We start from the raw sequence: 23,460 nt of genomic DNA, 5'->3' as shown, positions 1-23,460 counted from the left end.
ATATGGAGATTTTACATATGTTGTAGCAGAGTATAGGTACAGGTATAGGTAGTGGTATATGTAGTGGTACAGGTATAAGTAGTGGTATATGTAGTGGTACATGTACCTGTACAAGTAGTGGTATAGGTACAGGTATAGATGTGGGTGCACATGATGTGGAGTATCATATCAAAACATATGGATTGGTTAGATTTAGGGACAAGATATATGTGCCAGATAACAGTGAGCTAAAGAAGTTGATCGTAAGGGAGTTTCATGTGAAACCATATTCAGGTCACCCAGGCTATCAAAAGATGTTGACCACAGTGAATAAGTTTTATTATTGGTCGAATATGAAGAAGTATGTGGCAAGGTTTATGGCTAGATGTTTATATTGTCAATAGGTAAAGGTAAAGTGTAAGCATCTAGGTGGACTGATACAGTCGATTCTAATTCCACAATGGAAATGGGAGGTACTTTCCATGGAATTTATAACAGGTTTTCTGAGGACAGTGATACAATGAGACATGTTGATGAAGGTTGTGCATAGGTTGATGAAGGTTACACACTTCATTCTAGTGAATTCTACATTCTCAGCTAGTGATGTGGCATAATTATTCATTAGAGATATGGCTAGATTGCATGGAGTTCCAAAGACGATTGTGTTAGACATGGATGCAAATTTCACTTCCAAGTTTTTGAAGGAGTTGTTTGTATGTTTTGGCACAAAGTTGGCCTTTATTACAACTTATCATCTGCAGATAGATGGACAGAATGAGAGGGTCAACATTATATTGGAGGACATGTTGAGGATGTACATCATGCATGAACAGTGAAAGTGGGAAGAGTAGCTTCCACTAGTAAAGTTCACTTACAACAATGGGTATCAAGAATATTTGAATATGATTCCATTTGATGCATTATATGGGCAAAGTTGCAATACTTCCATCGGTTGGAGTGATCTAATTAACAGGGTGTTGATTAGGTTGGACATACTGGCAGAAATGGCATAGGAAATGCAGGTAATCAAGAAGAATCTAAAAGTAGCATAGGATAGGCATAAGAGTTATGCAGATCAGGATAGGTTCTTAGAGGAGTTCTAGGTTGGGGAACAAGTGTACTTGTGTGTCAAACCGAAGAAGAGCTCCTTGTGGGTTAGATCATGTGCTAAGTTGGCACCACGGTTTTGTGGACCTTTTAGGATTGTTAAGAGGACTAGGCTAATAACATATCAACTTGCATGGCCTCCAAAATTGAAAGTCCATGATATTTTCCTTGTGTCATTGCTTAAGAAGTATGTTAAATATGTTGATTGTGTGATTGATTGGTCTGTATTACAGGTGGATCCAGATGGATAATTCCAGCCAGAACCTTAGTGTATATTGCAAAAAAATGTGCTCATGCTCTAGAATTGATCAATCAAGAGGTTAAATTGTAGTAGAAGAAATTTGGGCCTCGTGAAGCTACATGGGATATGGAAGATCAGATGTGGGATATGTATCCTTCCTTGTTCTCTAGTTGAGAAAATTTTTTGGTATATGTTTTTGATACATGTTTTGGTGATGTTTGGTATATGTACATATGTATATGGATATAAATACCACCATGAGCTATGTTATAAAGCTCCAATATGATGTATGGGTGTCATGTCATTATAGGTGTCATGTCATTATAGATGTCATGTTGTTATGTTGTCATGTTGGTTTTCTTTTCAGGAGGGTGATCAATGTGAATATTGCATTGAGCTATGTTATGAAGCTCCATGGGAAGTATTTTTTCTTATCAACAGTTTTATTGAGGTATAGGTTTGGTTGAGCACTAAGGAAAGTGTCCCCCCAGGGGGAGTGTTCTATAACAACCCTGGTCAAAATTCCCTATAATAGACGTTAATAAAGGAAAAAATAATAACCACGGTTGATGGGAAACTTATTCCAAGTTGAATGTTTGGCAAGACATCCTAGTGTGGGTGTTCCTTTAGTTTATTATAGCTAACAAAATCGGGAAAGGTAATGGATAAGAATTTGGAAAGGAAAAATGGCATTTTGGCACAATTATTTATGAAAATAATCGAAATTAGGAGAAAATGAAGGCGAAAGGTCATAGGTTGCATGTGAGAAGGAAAATGAGGGAAAATAATGGAAAATGAAGAAAAAAGAGGCCGAATTGATAAAAAGGCTTCTGAAGATCAATTGGTACCTTTTTTCAGTTCATTTTTAGAGCTCTCTCATTATTCCCTCTCTATCTCTCACTCTTAGACACTTAGAGTTTTCTTGGAGCACTTTGGCATTGGATCAAGAAAGGAAAAGAAGGAAAGAGGAAGGAAAGAGAATGCAAGGAAGAACATGATCAAGCAGCTACAACATGATTCTTTGCAGGTATCGATTTTGCATGTGTGTTTTCCTTGCTAAATTTGGCATGCATGGTATTGCATGTGGTTCTTTTTTGTTATGGCATGTGTTTTTCCAGGTGTGACAATGTTTTTAGCCAACCCTTGCCATTTCCAGATAACCATAGTATGATGGGGTTCTCATGTTTTGGTTGAGCTTGCTTTCCGAATGGATTTGGATCTGAGTGAGGTGGGTCTTTGAATAATCGAACACATGGCCTAGTAACCCCTGAACCAGACTGTGGGTTGTGGTAAAGCCAAAGTTTGTGTTACCTCGGTGGGCCTAGGAATCCTCGACTAGTGAATGGAAGGATATATCATAAATCCTATAGGTGGGTGCTCTCCATCAGGCCCAATAATCCTATGATGGTATATGTTGTAAATCCTAGAGAGTGGGGCTTAGTTTATGGCATAGTGATACAGAGTGGATTGTGGAAAATTCTAAGAGACTAGGAGATCGGAAAATTCCTCACGATGTAGGGGGAGAACTTTGGTGGCATCCATGCTTGTTTTGGCCTACTGATCTAGTGGATATCATGGCAAAGCTTGTTATTACATGTTTATTATTTTGGCCTAGTGATCTGGTGTGGATTACGGTAAAGCCTGGTCTTTATTGATGAGGGTGAGGTGGTTTAACCTTAGGATGCCCTGCTTGGTTCATTTGGTTTGTTTCCCATATTCGTGCTTTGAATATGGCACCTGAGTGGTCGGCTGAAGAGAGACTTGCCTCAGCCAATCTATGGTCAGGTGGAACACAGTAGTCCCATCCCAGGTTGGATTTTGCATTCATTAATAAGAGTTTCATTACTTGACATCTTATTTGTAAATGTACTAGTTTATATGTGGATTCTATCATTGATGTATCCTTGATATTTTTGTTGTTATTATGCTTGTTATGAGCATGTATTATGGCATTGATGATGTATGCCTCTCCTCATGTTTTGATTTGTAAATGAATGAGAAATGTATCTATGTCCTTCAAGATGATAATGCAACTAATGATATAAGGGAAAAATGCTTCTTAGCGATTCTAAGATAAGTGTGAGACCCCTATGCTCAGATTTGTTGTTTAAACTTGTAGATTACATATTTGTGACATGTTTGAAGAAATGCTTGTCATAGCTAGTAGGGGACTAGTCATGTTCTTGTTCAAGTAGTTACATTAGTATCATTATTCTACTGTTATCTTTCAGTTCTGAAAGTGTCATTGATTTTTGAGCAGTGACATTGGATCTAGTTCTGAAAAATTGGCACAAATCTTGGAGTTGCAGACACATGTATGAGGAGAGAAGTCTATAGACGCATATGTACCCATGTTGTGGGAGCATATGGAGCCTCTTGGATGCATGCTTTTCTATATCAAGGGAGTGTCAAGGGGTTTAATGGTCTAAAAATATTAGTGGGATCCAAGGGTTGGTTACCGGAGTGGTTGGGATGGCTCTTGTGAGTTCTGTTGCTAATGTGGAAGGTTTGTGTGGTGCTTTTCCATCGATTCCACTTCCTTAAGGTCACCTAGGAGGTTGAATCCCATTATAGTGGCCTCTCATCACATATTTACCCCAGTTGGTCAATTACTAGGGTAGATTTGGGATGTGGGTGTCACAGTTAAGTTAATAAGATTTACACATTATTAATATCCTTAATAATTTTAATATACTAATGAAATATAATAATATTATTACATCAAATAACTAGTTTTAACTTAATCTAATGATGCTATTATATTGTTATAATCTTCTTACGAATATTATCAACAACATTAATATTATTATTATTACCATTACTAATAAAGTTAGTCACATTAATATTAATAATATTAACAACAATTACCACAATAATATCATTATTAATGTTATTAATAGAAATATTAATTTATATAACATTAAAATTAATACTAATATTAACATCATTAATAACATTACATTAGTACATTAATGATAACATAATTACACTATTAATATTATTATATAATAATTTTATTATGTCTCAAAATCGTATTATAATATTATTATCATGCTTTTCATTACAAGAATAATGTTGTATTTCTCATATGAGTAACATAGGTGTCATGTCGATGTTATAAACATCCATCATGTCACTTGCAGCATTTGACCTTTGGTGGTGAGGATTTCACTCATAACTCCTAGTCACTCAAGATATGAACAATTGGCATTATACCATTATACCATTACTATTATTATTAATATTACTAAAACTATTTATATTCGTGCAACATAATATTTTTAACAACAATAATAATAATATTAGTAACATTATTAATAACATTAACAATGTTATGTTATTACATGTAACAAACCATCTTATTATAATGTAACAATGTTATTATGAACATTAATTCTATTATCAATATCATATTATTAATAATAATATTAGCACTAATAACACATAATAATTTGATATTAAAATGTGATGAGAAAACATGATGTCAAAGGGGATGAAGATTTCCCTACATCATTTCCCCACATCACATTATGATGAGCATATCGCCACATTGCATTTGAACATAACCCTTCACCCTTCACCAACACCACATTATTGTGCAATCAAAGAAAAATTAGCATCACTATGTGACAAACATCTCCCAACATTATATTGTGATGAACATTACCTAATATCACATTGTGATGTACAAAATCCTATATTTTGATGTATGTAGGGAACCCCAACATCACAATGTGACAAACATAGCCCAATGTTTTAGGACGACCAACCTAATTTGCATTGCGATATTGTAAATATATCTCAATGTCGCAATGTGGTGAACATAATCCACCATTAGATTTTGCTAAATAGAACCATATTTGAAAACATTTTCAATTATATACAATGTCTTCAACCACGGTGATGACTCTCAATATTGCAACAAAATTGATGTAACTCCATGGGCATGAAGTTTAATTATCAACCTAAGGTTTGTAGAGACTTAAGAGGCGTCAACATCATATGTGCAACATGAACTATCTTCTTTTCTAATTATTGTATGGGCTAGAGGTCTTGTAGTGTAGGCTAAATGAATAGAAGCTAGGTTAATCTTCCAAACAAGCTATGTGATAGGGAACTAAATTTTGTTGGAATTATGGATAATGTGTTGTCCTTGATGGAAACTGTTATGCAACTAGCTAACAAAATAGAAGAAAATGTAGAGCAACGATTTCAAAATAAGCCTTTTCAAGGGGGCAACCTCCTTTACATTACACAAATGAAAAATTCTTGGATGATACAAATGACAAGACTTCCTTTCTATAAATATGAGTCTAAGCGGTCACAATATAGTCAAAGTCGACATAACAATAATAATGTAAAGGCACAACAATCACAATAGTGGACTTCTATGGGGCACAATATTAACAATATGGGGACAACATGGGCACAACAATAACAATAGAGGGCTATAATGAAAATAATAATAAGGGAATACACTAGTATTATAGGGACCTAACATGGTCCTCTCCTCCAGAAAAGTGTTTTCCTTAATGCTTGAGTAGTTTTGCATGCTTCTGCATAAAATTCTCATCCTCCCATGTCGAGTATTCAGCAGGTAAGTTCCTCTACTTTATGAGATACTCTGAAATTGATCAATTTCATAGCTGTTGAGTTCTTGTTTCTATGACTACTTCAGGTTCCTATATGATTTTTCCTTCCTAGACAAGTTCTGTCAATATTGTTTGAACTGGGAGCTTGTCATCGATAACCTTCTTTAAACATGAAACATGGAAAACTGGGTGCACTGAAGAAGTAGTAGGAAGCTCTAATTTGTATACCCTAGTACCAATCTTTTACAACACCTTGTATGAACCATAATACTTTGGTGATAATTTATTATCCTTTTTAGCTTATTTGAGGGACATTTGTTTGTATGGTTGTAGTCGTAGAAATATCCAGTCCCCTACATCAAAACTTCTTTTGTTGCGATGTTGATCTGCCTGTTGTTTCATTCTATTCTATGCCAAATGTTATCCCTTAAGAGTTGGAGACCTTATTGATGATGCTTGATGTGATCTTCCATTGCTCGAACCTTAGAATTTTCTCTTAAATATGATGTGATGGACAGTGGATGATATCCATAAAGTGCCATAAATGGGGTCATTTTTGCTGTAGTATGGAAGGAAGTGTTATACCACCATTTAGCCAGAGGCAACCATTTGACCCATTGTGTTTGTTTATCAGATACAAAGAAACAAATATATACTTCCAATAATTTGTTCACTATCTCAGTTTTCCCATTAGATTGACGATGATAAGATGAGCTATGAGCTAACTGAGTACCTAGAAAAGAACATAATTATGTCAAAAAATTTCTACTGAAAATGGATCTATGTAGCTTACAATAGACTTTAGGTTTCCATGTAGATTTTGAATTATTTGCATAAATGTAGTAGCAAATGTATTGGCCTTAAAGGGATGAGACAATGCACAAAACTTTGCATACTTGGTAAGTCTATCAACTACCACCATGATGACACTCTTTTCTTCAGACTTGGTAAACCTGTGATAAAATTCATTGAAAGCTCCTCCCAACATTGACTTGGAATGGATAACGGTTGTAATAGACCTGGAGTCTTAATTGTTTCAAATTTACTTTGTTGGAAAACCAAACATTCCACCACAAAATTTTGAATATCAGATTTAAGGTCATCCCCAAAAAATTCCTTCTTAACCATGTGGTAAGTCTCTAAAAATCCTGAGTGCACTCCTAATGGAGATCTGTGCAATTCCATAAGAATATTTCATTTGAGGGTGGGATCCTTATAGAGGTATAAGCGATATTTGTACCATAAAAAATCATTTTTTCAGCTAAATGTATCAAATATTCCAGGATCTTGTTGTAACTTTTGAATGAGTGCCCTCACTTCTTCTTCATTCTTCCATTCATCCCTTGCTTTGTTTATCCAATCTGGTTGGATAATAGAAATGGTGCTAAACAATGCTTCCACATCCTCATCCTTTCTTGAGAGTGCATCTGCAACACCATTTTTCTTCCCTATTTTGTATATGATTTCAAAGTTGTAACCCAACATCTTTGTGACCCATTTTTGCTGCTCTTCTGAAGATAATATTTTTTCTAAAAATCATTTAAGACTATCATGATCTGTTTTTACCTTGAAGTGCCTTCCCATTAGGTAAGGTCACTAATTCTTAAGTGCATGTAGTATTGCCAACATTTCCTTCTCATAAATAGCTTTGTATAAATAATTTGCTTTGATGGGATGACTTTTGAAAGCAATGGGTCTTTCTTTTGCATTAAAATGACACCAATTCCATTTCCTAAGGCATCACATTCCACAATTAAGAATTTTGTGAAGTATGGCATAGCTAAGACCGGTGCTTGGCACATTGCCTCTTTAAGATGTTCAAAGGCTTTTGTTGCTTCTGGAGTCCAAGAAAATGCATCTTTCTTTAGTAATGTTGTTATAGGTGTTTCTATTCTCCCATAATTCTTAACAAACTTGTGATAATACCCTGTCAACTCGAGAAATCCCCAAAGATGGTTTATGGATGTGGGGATTTTCAATTCCTTAATGGCTTTAATTTTCCTAGGGTCTACCTTAACACCTTCATGAGATACAATATGACCCAAATATTCCACCTCTTCAACTCCAAAGAAACATTAGGAGGTTTTTGCATATAATTGTTTCTCCTCCAATATTTTGAACACTTTATCATCATGTTTAGCATGTTCCTTCCAAGACTTGCTATAGATTAGTATATCATCAAAAAATACTAACACAAATTTTCTAGGGAAAAGATTGAAAATGGAATTCATTAAACCTTGAAATGTAGAAGGTGCATTGGTAAGGCCAAAAGGCATGACCAAAAATTAATAATGACCCTCATGAGTTCTAAATGTTGTTTTCAGAATTTCTTCATTCTTCATTCTAATTTGATGATATCTTGAATGAAGGTGTTTCGGGAAGTTTCAGTGTCTACAGATAAACGCTTAAACCCCTAGACTAGTAGCTAAGTTTAGAACAACAGTGCAAAGCATTCTCTACCTCTTCTATAACCAATAGATTAAATAAGATAGTAAAGAAGCCTACCTATAGCTTTCGCTTACTCCTTATCTCCCTTGATCAATCTTGTCACTCCTTTCCGTACTTAATCCGCTTGAAAATTACCTGCACACAGACAAAAGACAAAAACCGATCAAAGCATATGATAATGCTCTATTGATTAAACATAAAATGGAATCAAGTTCATAATACACATATGAAAGCATCAATGAACAATACAAACATATGGAAAAATCTTTGAACACTTTATTAGTAAAAGGAAGAGTTACAACCCAATTTTCTTGATTCAGTATCACTCCTCCAGTTCAATCCCATCCTCTCCTCATAACAAGCAAGACATTTTGACATCATTACAATACTTGAAACCAACTCAAGTCTCGTACTAATAGCATCTCCCTATAATTAAATGATTTCCATCCCCTGATCACTTAGATGAGTGGTATTTTTATACGTGAATGAAAGAAGTTATGCCATAAATGGTGATAATGAATGCCCTCCCAAACTTAGGATGTAGTTCCATGGAGGAAGGGATAAAGGGATTAATGTTATTTAACTCCCTCCCTCATCCAATTTTGAGCCCAAAGGAGTGGATAGACTTAGGAAACTTCTAGAGGCATCCTATGGATAAGAATATTTGAAACCCCAATGCAAATTTCGCTCAAATTCACCCAGCGCGCCCTGTTAGTGTACTGGGCTGCATTGCAGTGCACCCTGGTAGTGTACTTGGCTGCACTGCAGTGCACCCTAGTAGGGTATCTACCTACGCTGATCCTCTTAGAGAAAATTTTTGGATGATTTTAGTCATATAACTTCTTGGGAAGCTAGGCATTCTGATGGTCGAATTCTTTAGGGCATATAACAACTAAATTAGGGTTTGATGGGACCTAAAGCACTGATCTATAAGATGGGAGTGATGTGCCCAAATGGATCTGTAACAGTTTCCCCCTAAAGCATGAAGTCATAAATATGTATGTCAAGTGAAATGCTTTATCATGTGGAGAGGAGGTTTCGAAGTGGAAGGTGACCTGCATCAATTACAATACATATATCATGATAATTTTATTTTTTCTCATGAACTTGCTGAGGGAAGGCATACCCATGATCAGCTTATAAACTTTCATTACATGTACAAATATAGACACCTACAGTTATAGACCCATGAATGGATGACCATGAATGTAAGGCCATTGTACATTTGATTTAGTACTCCTGAAAATATTGCAGCCCCAATGGATGAAACTAGATTCGAGGTCTTCAATATCGTTAAATCTTTCGCTCAAGTACAAATCTAACCATGTGAATAGATGATCTAAAGTTGAGCATGGGAAGACATCGTTTGATTACCAGCCAATGATGTAAGCCATTAACAGATGTGGGAGGAATCACCGATAATGATAATGACCCTCAAGGTACTACAGTACATTTTTGATCCAGGTGGATGTTGGTGGCCACCCACCTATCCCATTTGGACCCCCACAACTGTCTCTTTCAGTTTTTCAGTTTCCTTAATTATAGCACATTTTACTATTTTTAGCAGTTTTTCGGGTTCTAAACTTCCGAAGCCGTTTTGAGGCCCTAAACGACGTTTTTTGGGAAATCCACCGCAATCATCTTTTCCGTCGTAGTCCTCGGAGAGATCTTTCCAACGGGCTATCATGCGCGTCAAACGGAGATAATACGACCAATTCGCGACACCGGGAAGTTGGCTGTCCAACTCACCCCAAAACGGGGCCCACAATTTGGCGTTTCATCTTCTAGGGTTAGGTTTTGGAATGTGAAGGGTTTTCCATTGTTTCTCAATAATAAATAGGCCTTCGAGCCTCATTGTAAAGACAGTTCGAAACAGTTCAGAGGCATGTAGCCAACACATCTCTTCTCAGAGATAAGCTACCATTGCCCTAGCTGGGTTATTTCTATTTGTAAGCATATTTCAGTATTCTCCATTAATGAAATGAAGTATTATTTCCGCTGCATCTCTATTTTTATGGTTATCGAATCTCTGTATTTATGGTTATCTCTATAATATATTGCGTTCCTGCTTAAATCTGGATCAGTGGTATCAAAGCGATCTGCTTTTTCTCTGTTTTTCTTTGCATGTCCCCAACGAGGTCGGGATATAAGGAGTTAGGGCTTGAATTGGTCGAACCTTTGCAAGACCAGCCTTGCAAATCTCGACGACCTCCCATGGCGGATGAGAAGAAAGACGAGGGGGCAGGAGATCCTATCAGAATCTTGCTCGAAGAAGCCCTCGAGCAGCAAAGGAACGCGATGATGGATAACTTTGCGCAGATCCTTCAGCGGCTACCCAGAGGCGATGCATCGGCTTCCAACAGCTACTCTGGAAACGCCACACCATTTAAGGTACAGGTTAATTTTGAAATCCCCATCTTCGAGGGTCAAATAGATGCAGATGCCATAGATAAATGGTTAAATCTGCTCGATGGGTACTTTTCTGTTCATGAATTTTCAAGTCGGGAAAAGATTGTTTTCGCTCTTCTCAAAGCAGCCCCCCACGTCAAGGACTGGTGAGAAACCTACTGCGAACAGAAGGATGAAAGTACAGGCTCACTGTTTTCAGCCGCACCCACTTGAAATGACTTCCGGGATGCCATCAAGGAGCAGTACTACCCTGTCAAAAGCTATGAGGACAAATACATCAAATGGACCACACTGCAGCAGGGACGAGACCAAGATGTACCAGAGTTCACAAATATTTTTCATACCCTTCGCACACAGTTGGGTATCAAAGATTCTGAGCTACATCTGGTACTCAAATACCGCGGCTGCCTACACAGATACATCCAGGAAGAGATGGAGTTCTTGAACATCTCCTCACTCGGCACAGCATACCGATACGCTGTCAAAATCGAGCAAAAGTTCAAACAGAAGAAGTGAGACTTTGGATCTGCAAATCCGAAGCCCAAAGGACAAAGCCAAGGTGGGGTGACCCAAGACAGCCCCTCTAAGCTGCAAGAAAAGAACAACACCATGAAGCCGAAGAAGGACACAGGAAAGTGGTGTGAGTTCCACAAGAGTCCCACTCATAACACAAGTGAGTGTCGGACCAAGCAGTCGCTGGTGGCCGAGTTGAAGGCTTCCGAATCAGATGCATGTTCCGACTCTGAGTCAGAACTTGACAAGGGGAATGACAAAGGGAAGCAGATCATTGATGCGGATCCCAGCGCCACTGTTGCTACTGCCAAGATCCAGGAAAATGAGCCCGAAGATCCAGAGGAGGGGGAACGTCTTTTCCACTCACAGATGTGGGTGAAGGGTTCGCCGCTGCAATTCATTGTCGACAGTGGCAGCCAAAAGAACCTCATTTCAGTAGAGGTCGTGAAGCGGTTAGGCCTACCAACTACACCACACCCACAGCCGTACAGTATCAGTTGGCTTCACGAAGGACGAGATCTCAAAGTTCGCCAGCAGTGCCGCCTTCCCTATAGCATCAAGCCCTTCACGGATGAGGTATTGTGTGATGTTACACCTCTGGATGTTTGCGATGTACTATTAGGCCAGCCATACTTGTGGAGGCGACATGCTGTGTATGAGTCAAGGCCTCGCGGTGTCATTATTTCTTTGGATAATTCATTATACAGGATACCGGAGGTAGCCCCACCTACCGCCACCTTTTTGATCACTGCCAAGAAAGGAAGCAAGCTCATCTCCCAGACTAGGAAATTCATTTTTTATCTGGTTCGCTCCCAAAGTAAGGGGAAGATCATTGCTACATCCATGACCCCCGCGAAGGGTTCCTCCACACAGCAGCAGCAACAGAGGGATACAGTTGTGACAGAACACAGGAACAACTTCTCCTTACCCGGAGGGGTACCACACAAGTTTCAGGTGGGCGACAAAGTTTGGTTACATTTGCAGAGGGAGCGTCTTACCAGAACCCATCAGAAACTCAGACCACTTCAACATGGTCCTTACACCAGTAATAAGGCTACGGGAAACAATGCTTTGAAGCACAGCATTCCTCCATTCCTTCGCTTGCACCAAGTGTTCAATGTGGACCGTCTCCGACCATGCTCCCCACCATTTCTAGACACATCAGAGATTATAGAACAACTCACCAAAGACCCAGCTCAGCAGAAGCTTCCTCATCTCAGCGAGGAACTCAACGCAATGGGGACCATTGCTTCCTAAGGGGGAAGGAATGATCCAGGTGGATGTTGGTGGCCACCCACCTATCCCATTTGGACCCCCACAACTGTCTCTTTCAGTTTTTCAGTTTTCTTAATTATAGCACATTTTACTATTTTTAGCAGTTTTTCGGGTCCTAAACTTCCGGAGCCATTTTGAGGCCCTAAACGATGTTTTTTGGGAAATCCACCGCCAACGATTTTTCTAATAAAAATCGTCTTTTCCGTCGTAGTCCTCGGAGAGATCTTTCCAACGGGCTATCATGCGCGTCAAACGGAGATAATACGACCAGTTCGCGACCCCGGGAAGTTGGTTGTCCAACTCACCCCAAAACGGGGCCCACAATTTGGCGTTTCATCTTCTAGGGTTAGGTTTTGGAATGTGAAGGGTTTTCCATTGTTTCTCAATAATAAATAGGCCTTCAAGCCTCATTGTAAAGACAGTTTGAAACAGTTCAGAGGCATGTAGCCGACACATCTCTTCTCAGAGATAAGCTACCATTGCCCTAGCTGGGTTATTTCTATTTGTAAGCATATTTCAGTATTCTCCATTAATGAAATGAAGTATTATTTCCGCTGCATCTCTGTTTTTATGGTTATCGAATCTCTGTATTTATGGTTATCTCTGTAATATATTGCGTTCCTTCTTAAATCCGGATCAATTTTGCATGGTGTGAATAAATGATTTGATTTCAAACACCATACAGAGTCTTTCGATCGAAGGCCAGTGATGTCAACCTATCGCCGAAAGCGAGAAACCTACCATTGATGTATGCAAGCCTCAAGGTACTGAAGGGGTGTTTCTAAGTCAACTTCTTGGATAATGTGCTGATGTCAACAAGAAGCGACTCGTCACAAGAGGGCCTTGATGTATCACACATCAACGACACGAAACAAGGCAAATGATTTTGGAGATGAAAGAATCGACTGACAACAAAAGGTTTAGGAATGGCAGTCATGAAAATGAAGGTTTACGGTATTGCAAAGGATGAAGTTTGAACTCAATGACTTCTCTTGAACATGTCGGTGACACTAAAATGAATTGGTAGCATTGACCAAAAACAAAGTAATGGATGGTATGATAGACCAACGGTGTGATAAGCATCAAGCTGAATGACCCAATTCACATAGTCATGGTGATGAGGTGAAAGTGTCATGTTTAAGAGCGACTTTCTAGCATAAAGTGTTTTCCCCCTTTTCCAATTTTCCCCAGTCATTGCTGACCAGTACCTCTTTATCTTTATCAAGCTTGATGAGGATAACATATGCTTTTTGTATAATTTCACCCTTTGGGTGAATCCATTGCTATTTGTTGCTTTAACGAGTCTAGCGAAGGTGAAACTCGGTCATGTCTAGTTGGACAAGTTTGTTGCTATTTGATGTTTTTAACAAGTTTAAGGACAAATATAACTCAGTCATTTTCATGTTTAGAGAGTTTGAAAATGGACGAAAAGGAAACTCCAAAATTTATTTTTTGTAGATTTTTCTCTGAAGTCCGAAAAAGCGTAAAATTATATAAGAGAGATATCGTTTCCAATCCTTTAACAAGATGGAAAGGATAAGCGTTCGACAATCTTTTCATGTTTAGAGAGTCTTAAAAGAGCTTAAAGAAGACTCCAATTTCAGGAATGAGTGGTGTCTAGGGTAGCAACTGGTTCCGGTGATGTTGGAACTTCTCAAAACATGTTGATTTATGTGAAGAGGTTAGCTAATAGGACCACTCATTGCAAATGTTCCTCAAAAAATGTAAAACAACCAAGTGAAAGCGTATGAACAGACAAAGAGATGGTGTTGATGGAATGAAACAACTAAGGCTCATCTGATAGAAAAGGCTGATAGAATGGCAATCACAAGGGTTAAAATGGAAATGGGTTCATTTTTACACAAGCTTGAACCATAGGGAACTATGCTTGGATTCAATTTCATGTTTATACAAGCTTGAAATGAAAAACTATGCTTGAATTTAGTTTCATGTTTACACAAGCTTGTAATGAAAAAACTATGCTTCAGATTGGTTTACATGCCCCCAACATGATGAAAGAGAGAGTCTCCTGAAACCAGATGGAAGTCATTGTAGTGAAGCAGGATGGTTATCCAACAACTTTTTGGCTTCATCCAGATAGGGAAAAAGGTGAATGGGGTGATTCCCTTCACATAACCTATAGGGAAACTTATCTTTACCACTAGGTGCATGACCCCCAAGCTTCATTCCATTCACCTAAGTAGACTACTCATGGCTATTAGGTGGATGGAATGAAGGTTCATATACGAGATCAAGTGAAAGACCCAACTGGGATTTTACGAGATCTAATGAAAGACTTGACTTCGAACTTTGCTCCAAGGGACCTTGTTTCATTTTTTAATGAGCTTGACACAAGACAAGGAACTCTGCTCAGATTCCTTGTTTCATTTTTTAACGAGATTGAAACAAGACAAGGAACTATGCTCATACTCCTTGTTTCATTTTTTAACAAGGTTAACACAAGACTAGGAACTATCCTCATGAGAGTTGTTTCATTTTTTAACGAGGTTGACATAGTAAAAGAACCATCTTCATATCCTTGGTTTCATATTTTAACGAGGTTGGCACAAGACAAGGAACTATCCTCATACCCTTTGTTTCATTTTTTAACGAGGTTGACACAAGGCAAGGAACTATCCTCATATTCATTGTTTCATTTTTTAACGAGGTTGACACAAGACCAAGAACTACCCTCGTACTCCTACCACAACCCATAAGAGATCATGAAGGAGATATCTAGTTCCAATGCCCGTAGGACATGATGTACAACATCACTGAATTGATTGTCAGTTGATGCAGGTATGGAATGGGTTACCACATAATTAACCTGTGGTAGGGATGATACCATTGGTACAAAAGGACCAATTAGGGAAGATGGTTGATTGGGAGCCATATTTGGAGCGGGAAATGAAAGCTGGTCAACGGTGACAATTTTGCCTTCCTGCGGGAAACAAATCACTCGAAAGAGTGTTGAAACAATATCTCCCATGTCATAAACATAGTCACACCCAAGTAGTAAGTTATAATCTAAAGGGCCTGGGACTACCATCACATTCATGTAAATGATTTTTCCTCCCAAAGTAATGGGTAATCGAAGGAGGATCCTTAATGGTTGACTAGTTCCTCTATTAAAAGCCAATAGATTCTAGGTAACAGGCACAAGTGGTGATGAATCGAGTGCTTGCCAAGTAGTTGAGGAAAGGGTACTCATAGACACACCTTCATTATAATAGTGCTAGAGACAATCATATTACAAACTTGTACTATGATCTGGAAAGGCACATAAGAAGGAAGACGTAATCTAGCCAGTCGATTCCAATCAAAGGGAGTGACGAGACTACTTGGGGAGTACCGTAAGAACGGGAGTATTAACCCCTTGAGTTATGAGAATTGGAGGATTTTCCTCCTGTCTTGATGGAACAGGAGGATTACCTCCAAGCTCATTAGAATCTGAAGAAATAAAAAGAACTTCAGTGGTATCATATTCACTCTCTTCGGGAAAGGTATGATTTACTCAAGGTGAAATTGGGTCAACTTTTACCTCGACCTATTGATTGGGTCAGGTATAGACTAATAGGATTCACTTTCAAAGAGTGGGTTTGATTGACGGTTGATTTTGGTCAGTCAATTCATCAACTAGTGAAGGATTTAGGGAGAGTTTTCTGTAACTAGATGGAAGTCATTGCGGTGAAGTAGGACGGTTATCCAACACTCTTTTGGCTTCATCCAGATAGGGACAAAGGTGAATGGGGTGATTCCCTTCACATAACCAACAGGGAAACTTTACTTTACCATTATTTCATTGAACTTTACTACCACTAGTTGATGGTGTGTCACCAACATGATCTCCAGAAGTTGATGACACAGGATGATGTGAACGGGAAGACCATTCTTCTATGATTTGAGGAATATCTAGAAAATTTTGAAGAAGATGGTCTCCTGCAAAAAGTTTGAATGGATATCAAACTTTGTGAGGCTTAACACATGATTTCTCATCAGATGTTGCATTCAAAGCAATGGTTGCTTGGTTGCCCCTCTGTTGAATTTGCTACTTCTTCTTCTTCTTCCCTTCCTTCTTCTTCTTAGCCACCTAGTTACTAGTACCAATACTTTCACCAAGCAAAGAGGAAGAAGGGGAGGAAGAAAAAACCGAGGAAGAAGGCAAAGGGTCAACTTTAGGATCAACTGGAGGTTGATTCTGTCTAGTTGGAGGACTACTTGATTATGGAGAAATCATGACATTTTGAACCAAGGAGGTTGAAAACAACCATACTAGCAAGCCAATGGTAAGTCCTAAAAGGGACAATGTAGCCATATAAGGAGCACCAATATTTCTAAAAGAAGGAAAAGGACTAGGATTCTCATCAAAAGGAATTCCTTGATTGGTGGACTTCGGATTTGTCACCATATGTCTCAACCTAAGATCAAATAAGGAGCGAACGTGGAGGATGTTATCCACAGTCAATCATATTTATTTTAATCAAAGTAACATAAAAAAAACAAAAGAGGGATAATCTAGGCAAAAGGTTTACCAAGCAACGGTGAACTACAGAATACCTCCTGGCGAACTAAGAAGTACGAGCAAGAAATCTCCCATAATGTTGTGTTTGGTGTATCACAGTTTATAAGGCGACTGACTTGGTTACTAAAGGATGGATAACAACCTAGAGTTGTCCTCCCATATATACCCAAAGGTGGGTGGAGGCACAGTCCATATAAGCACTGTCTAATGCAAAACTGCACAGTGAGAGCATTCCCATATACTTTACGTACTGTAACACCACCCTATATACCCAAAGGTATGTGGATGAGCTACGATATACTCACGTACGTGGAATGAGGTATCGCACTCAGGATGTATTACAGACAAGTTAACGATAGCTGCTTCGTTTTACGATGCTGGAACATGTCTCTAGCCTAGAGTTGCCAATTTGTTTTCGGAAGTTTTAGTCTCTGCGGATAAATGCTTAAACCCTTAGAGTATTTGGCTATTCGGTGAGACAAGAAGGTCACTTATATAGCGCCAGGAGAATCGTCCATGCAAAGTCCTTCAAACCCTTAACGAGAACTACAGATCCTCGCCACTCATTAGCTGTCTCTATGGATGTATTGGGGGTTGCTGACATTAGTGTCCAGTAATTTGTTAGGTTGACACAATAATTTCAGTTAAGTGTTTTAATAACCGTTGTTTGGTATGGTGTGGGAATTTGAATTAAATATATGTGGAATGTGTTTAGAGAAAGAACATTCTATTTAAAAGTTATAGGCTACTGTAGTTTCTTCTAATTCCTACTGGTCACAGTGGAATATTTTATAAAAGGTATTTTGTGTATGCTTGCTGCAAACTGTGAATGTTTTCCATCCTATCATAGCTATGTGACAAGGACATTGGCTCTAATCTCTTTATGGAGATTACTTACTTAAATTATAGGGAGTTGCAATTATAGTGATAATTGTAATGCATTTTATTTATAAATTGAAGTGATCGGTTGCTTTTGTTCCGCAGGGACTAAATTTTATGAGTATTTACTAGTATTTTTTAATTTACTTATCAAATAATAAACATATTTTATGTATGCTTGTTGCAGACTATAAATATTTTCCACCCTATCATAGTTGTGTGACAAGGAAGCTGGCTCTGATCTCTTTATGGAGGTTGGTTCAATTATAGGGAGTTGCAATTATAGTGATAATTGTAATGCATTTTATTGATAAATTGAAGTGACGAATTGCTTCTGTTCCATAGGGACTAAATTCTATGGGTATTTATTAGTATTTTTTAATTTATTATCAAATATTTGGTAATTTTAAAATTGGTCAGTAAGTTTAATATATATTAGTTAAGTGAAATTTATGTTTTAATGTTGGATGAAGAAATGATTTTCTCATTTGGGATATTTTCATTAGCATAGGGTGAGGCTCAATCAAATTTGATTGTCTAATAAAATCTCTTAGAGCCTTTCCCAGTGAGATTTAAACCAATTACATGATAAGAACTAAACCCTGCATAGATTAATTGGTCTCCATATCATATATATATATATATATATACATATATATATATATATATATATATATATATATATATATATATAAATATATATATATATCTAATATTTTATATTTAAAGAATTCCATATAGGATTCAAATATTACATGATAAGAAATCAACCCCACATAAACTAATTACTCTCCATCTTATCGTTATATATATATATATATATATATATATATATAACTCTAATATTGCATATATAAGGAATTCCGTATAGGATTCAAAAAACACGAAATGGTGTTGACACAAGACAAGACAAGACAAGCACACGATGCCCCTATAGTCTTGAGAGCCCAAGATAAACATGACTCTATAGTCTTGATACTACTTCATACTTGGTCTATTTAGATATTAGATGTGATAGATCTCACTCATCCTGGTGGTGATAGTATGAGTAAGATGGTGATGGTGATGGTGATGGTGATAGTGAGATTGTGATTTATCCTACTTTTTATAAAATAACTTTATTTATTAGTTTGAATAGAAATCAATTTATTTCATTGTAGGATATGAAAATCTCAAAAGTTTGCATATAATACATTCATACTTCAATATGAACTTAAATGGATATGGGCCTTTTGGGTGTTTGGGTGTCTACCATGAAAACCTATGTTTTTCTTTCTTGTCCAATGATTATGAATTCTTCAAAATGCATGTTTGGTATATTATTATCGCTTAATTTATTAGAATCCTCCCAAATTCCTATATAAAAATTGGTTCAAACTTGCTTTATTATTTATAACTTCCTCCTTTGGTTCAAAATTGAAATTTGAGATTAAATGTTTCTTTTCAAAATACATTATAGTTAATGGGTTTGACCAAGATACTTGGGACTAATAAGAAATGATGAAGAACTATTTGTAAAATATTTGAACTTATATAAATAATAGCCAAACATAATTGCACCAAATCTTAACAAAATGTTATTTTTATATTCACAATAAAATTTGACAAAAATATATACAATTTTTTTTATGGGGGTTCATAGATACTAAGTGGTGGCTACATTCATAGGAAAATTTGGGCAGATCAACTCCAAAGAGAATAAAAATCTTGGCAGACGAACCCCAAAGAGAATCACATCCTGCCCACCAAACTAGCAAGGCCTAATCCCAAAGGCCTCCATAAGAATTAACCATGTCACCTCAACCAATTAAAGTAACCCTTGAAGCTTAACAAAACAACAAAAATATATATAATACTATCCATAAATATAAATATTTAAAGTATTGAGATTTAAAATGCAATTTAAAGACTTTACCTGTAATTACCAGGCAACAAGCCAAATTATTCCGTGAGTAAAATATATGAAATACGTATATATTCTTTAAGAATGTTATTATTTTTACTCGCAATGTTATTTGCTTATATTATACCCCAAACGATACATGTACATAATTATATTTATGTTATAATTATATCTATGTTTGGAAAATACAATGTTTTCATATGTTCGTCTCTTGGAATATTGGAGATGCATCCTCAATAATTATTAACATTCAATCTAAATCACATTTTGGAGGGATGGTTTGTCTGTTACTTACGGTTTTTTGAATAGCTTCTGCTGATATTACCTGAGGATCAGATCTCAACATCACATAGGTAGCGTTATTGCTGGACAATAACCAATTGACACTCAGTTAATGTTGTGCGCTTGAAAACAAAATCTTGTTTTATGTAATAACTGGTTTACAGTCTAGTAGTCGTTTTCATATTTTCTGCTCTTGGAATATTGGAGATGAGGCAACGCTTTAAAGGGAAGAGTTCTCTGGTTGTTTGCCTAGCTTCCGTTGATTACCTGAGTATCAGATTTCAGCATCACATCGACCATTGCAACGATTACATTATTGCTTGATGACAAAACGTACTTTATATAATAATCAGTTGACTTTAATAACCAATTGACACTCAAATAGAGTTGTGCATTTGTAAACGAAATCTTGCTTTATATAATAACTGGTTTACAGTCGTGTAGTCGAGTGACGGTAATCTTGTCACATACTTTTGTCTTCCCACTAACCTATTTCCTTTAATCATTAAAAAGTAATGAACAATCAATAAAAAAAAAAATTAGATTATGAAAATTCAAATAAATCAATATCTATTTCATGATTCTCCATATTTTTTATCTGATTTCTCTGATTTCGCAATATTTTGAAAGTAGCCAGATGTAGACAACAAATTGTAATAACATGGAGGATAAGCACACTCACTGTAGTTTCCCGTGCTTTCTGTTATTGATTGGAGTAATATTATAGATATGTTTTCTGCGTTTATTCAATATGTTGTAGAGTATCTAGGTACGGTCACATAATTATATTATGATGGAAGATAAACACACTATAAACCACGACTGTTCCTCCAATGTCTTAGGTTTATTAAGTTGGATCGAATCTTTAAAAAATGAAGGCTATTCATGGAGAATGTGTTAAGATTTTCGCCTCAAGTTTACTAAATTCGATGTGATCTTTGTAAAATGAGGATTAATCCCCGAAAGGTGTTGGATATTTTCTTTATGGCCTTTAATGTATTTAACATATCTCCATCACTATTAAAGGTTTTTGAAATTTTCATGCATTTTCATATCTTCTTTAGAGCATGGAACTATAGTATATTTATGTTATGAGAATGTTCATCAAATTAGGGAAAATAAATACACTTACAACCAGGTCACATTATGGGTCAAAGAATTTTGGAATATTTATAATAGTTATAAAAACAAATATTAGTTATGTGGAATAGAAGTTGGTAGTTTTTTTTGTTTTTGTTAAATGGTTGATTTTTTTAATTACAAGTACAGTTGAAAATAAAAGAATAAGTCATATTAATAAATTTTCAACAATAGCAATTTTCAACGTGTAATGTTTATAAAAGAAGAAACATATTTAGAAAAAGTTCGTTAAAACAAATTGTAGGAAAAATAAAATGACCAGATTTCCTAAGCTCAATTACTTACCTTATGCGTTGTTGCTTATACAAATTAATATATGCACTAGTATTTATTGGTATATTATTCTAATTTTTTAATGGTATATTATTTCAATTTATTATATATATATAATTGTCTCAGATAATACTAAATTATTATTTTAGTATTAATTTAAAGTTATAGCATTAATAAACACTTTTAATATTAATAATAATTAATATTAATAATAATAATAATATAAAAATTAATATTAACAGTATTATTTATTTTAAGAGAATCTTTTCGGCGTAAAGCACATGATATTTCATTTGTCGACGCGTTTCGAACCAACTAGTGTGGTTCATCGTCAAGACAAGTTGAAAAATCAGATCTAGGTTGCATTTTAAATAGTCAGAGCAGAACATCCAACGACTATATTTGACCAAGCAATGACTCTTGGTCAAATGTAGCCGTTGAATGTTCTGCTCTGACTATTTAACATGCAACCTAGATTTGATTCTTCAACTTGTCCTAACAATGAACCACACTAGTTGGTTCAAAGCGCGTCGACAAATGAAATATCATGTGATTTACGTCGAAAAATTTCTCATAAACTTGATATGGATCACAGAAGCCTCAATTCAATAGTATTATTTATAATATTAGTGATGTTATAGTTTATGTGGTGTATAGTAGATAATGGGAGAGTGTTCTATTAAGGTAGTTTATGGTTTAAAGGTGTAGCTATGCTAAAGGTTAGTGTGACACTATTCTCAGGTAATTTTGACGACTAAGATATCCATGGGTTAGAGCTACTCAAGCCATAGGTTAGTCATGTGAGTCATTTCAAGACACACATAAACTATCAAACAAAAAATAGCATTAATGATTTTAGTGTAACAACTCTTCTGAAAATTCTATGTAATAAAAGTAAAAAAAGGCAAAAATAATAACCAAGGTTGATGGGACACTTATTCCAAGTTGAATGTTGGGAAAAAAAATCATGTGTGGGTGTTCTTTTGGTTTATTATGGCTAAGAAAATCAGCAAAGGAAATGGTTAAGACTTTGGGAAGACAAAATGACATTTTTTGAAGAAATATTTATGAAAATAATGGAAATTAGGAGAAAAGGAAGGTGAAAGGTCACATGTTGCATGTGAGGAGGAAAATGAAGGAAAATAATGGAAAATGAAGAAAATAGAGGCTTAATTGATAAAAAAGCTTCTCACAATCGGTTGGTACCTTTTCTCAATTCATTTTTGGAGCTCTTTCATTATTCTCTCTCTCACACACACACACACTCTTCGACACAGAGTTTTCTTGGAGCACTTTGACATTAGATTAAGTAAGGGAAAGAAGGCAAGAAGAAGGAAGAAGCAAGTAAGGAAGAGCAGGATCAAGTAGATACATCAAGATGCTTTGTAGGTATTGATTTTCATGTGTGTTTTCCTTGCTAGATTTGGCACGCATGGTATTGCATGTGGTTTTTTACTGTTATGTTATGGGTTTCTCCAAGTGTGATAATGTTTTCAGCCTAGCCTTGCCATTTTTGGGTAGCCATGGTGTGATGGGGTTCTCATGTTTTGGTTGAGTTGGATTGCCAGATGGATTCGAAGCTAAGTGAGGTGGATCTCTCAATAATATAACACATGGCCTAGTAACCCCTGAATCAAATTATGGGTTCTAGTAAAGAAAAATTTTGTGTTGCCTCAATGGGCTTAGGAATCCTTGATCGATGAGTGGAGGGATATACAGTAAAGCCTACAGGTGGTTGCACTCCATCAAGCCTAGTAATACCGTGTTGGGATATGCAGTAAATCCTGAAGAGTGGGTCTCGGTTTAGGGCCTAGTGATCTGGAGTGGACTTTGGTAAAGCTTGAGAGACTAGCAGACATGAAAATTCCTTATGGTGCAAGTGGATAAATTTGGTGGC

Source organism: Pinus tabuliformis, chromosome 5_2 (assembly GCF_031772625.1).
Source record: "Pinus tabuliformis cultivar Carrire ecotype Pingquan chromosome 5_2, CPIR1, whole genome shotgun sequence".
NCBI classification, from domain to species: domain Eukaryota; kingdom Viridiplantae; phylum Streptophyta; class Pinopsida; order Pinales; family Pinaceae; genus Pinus; species Pinus tabuliformis.
The sequence above is the reverse complement of the archived record's forward strand: the minus strand, read 5'-3'. Positions refer to the sequence as shown.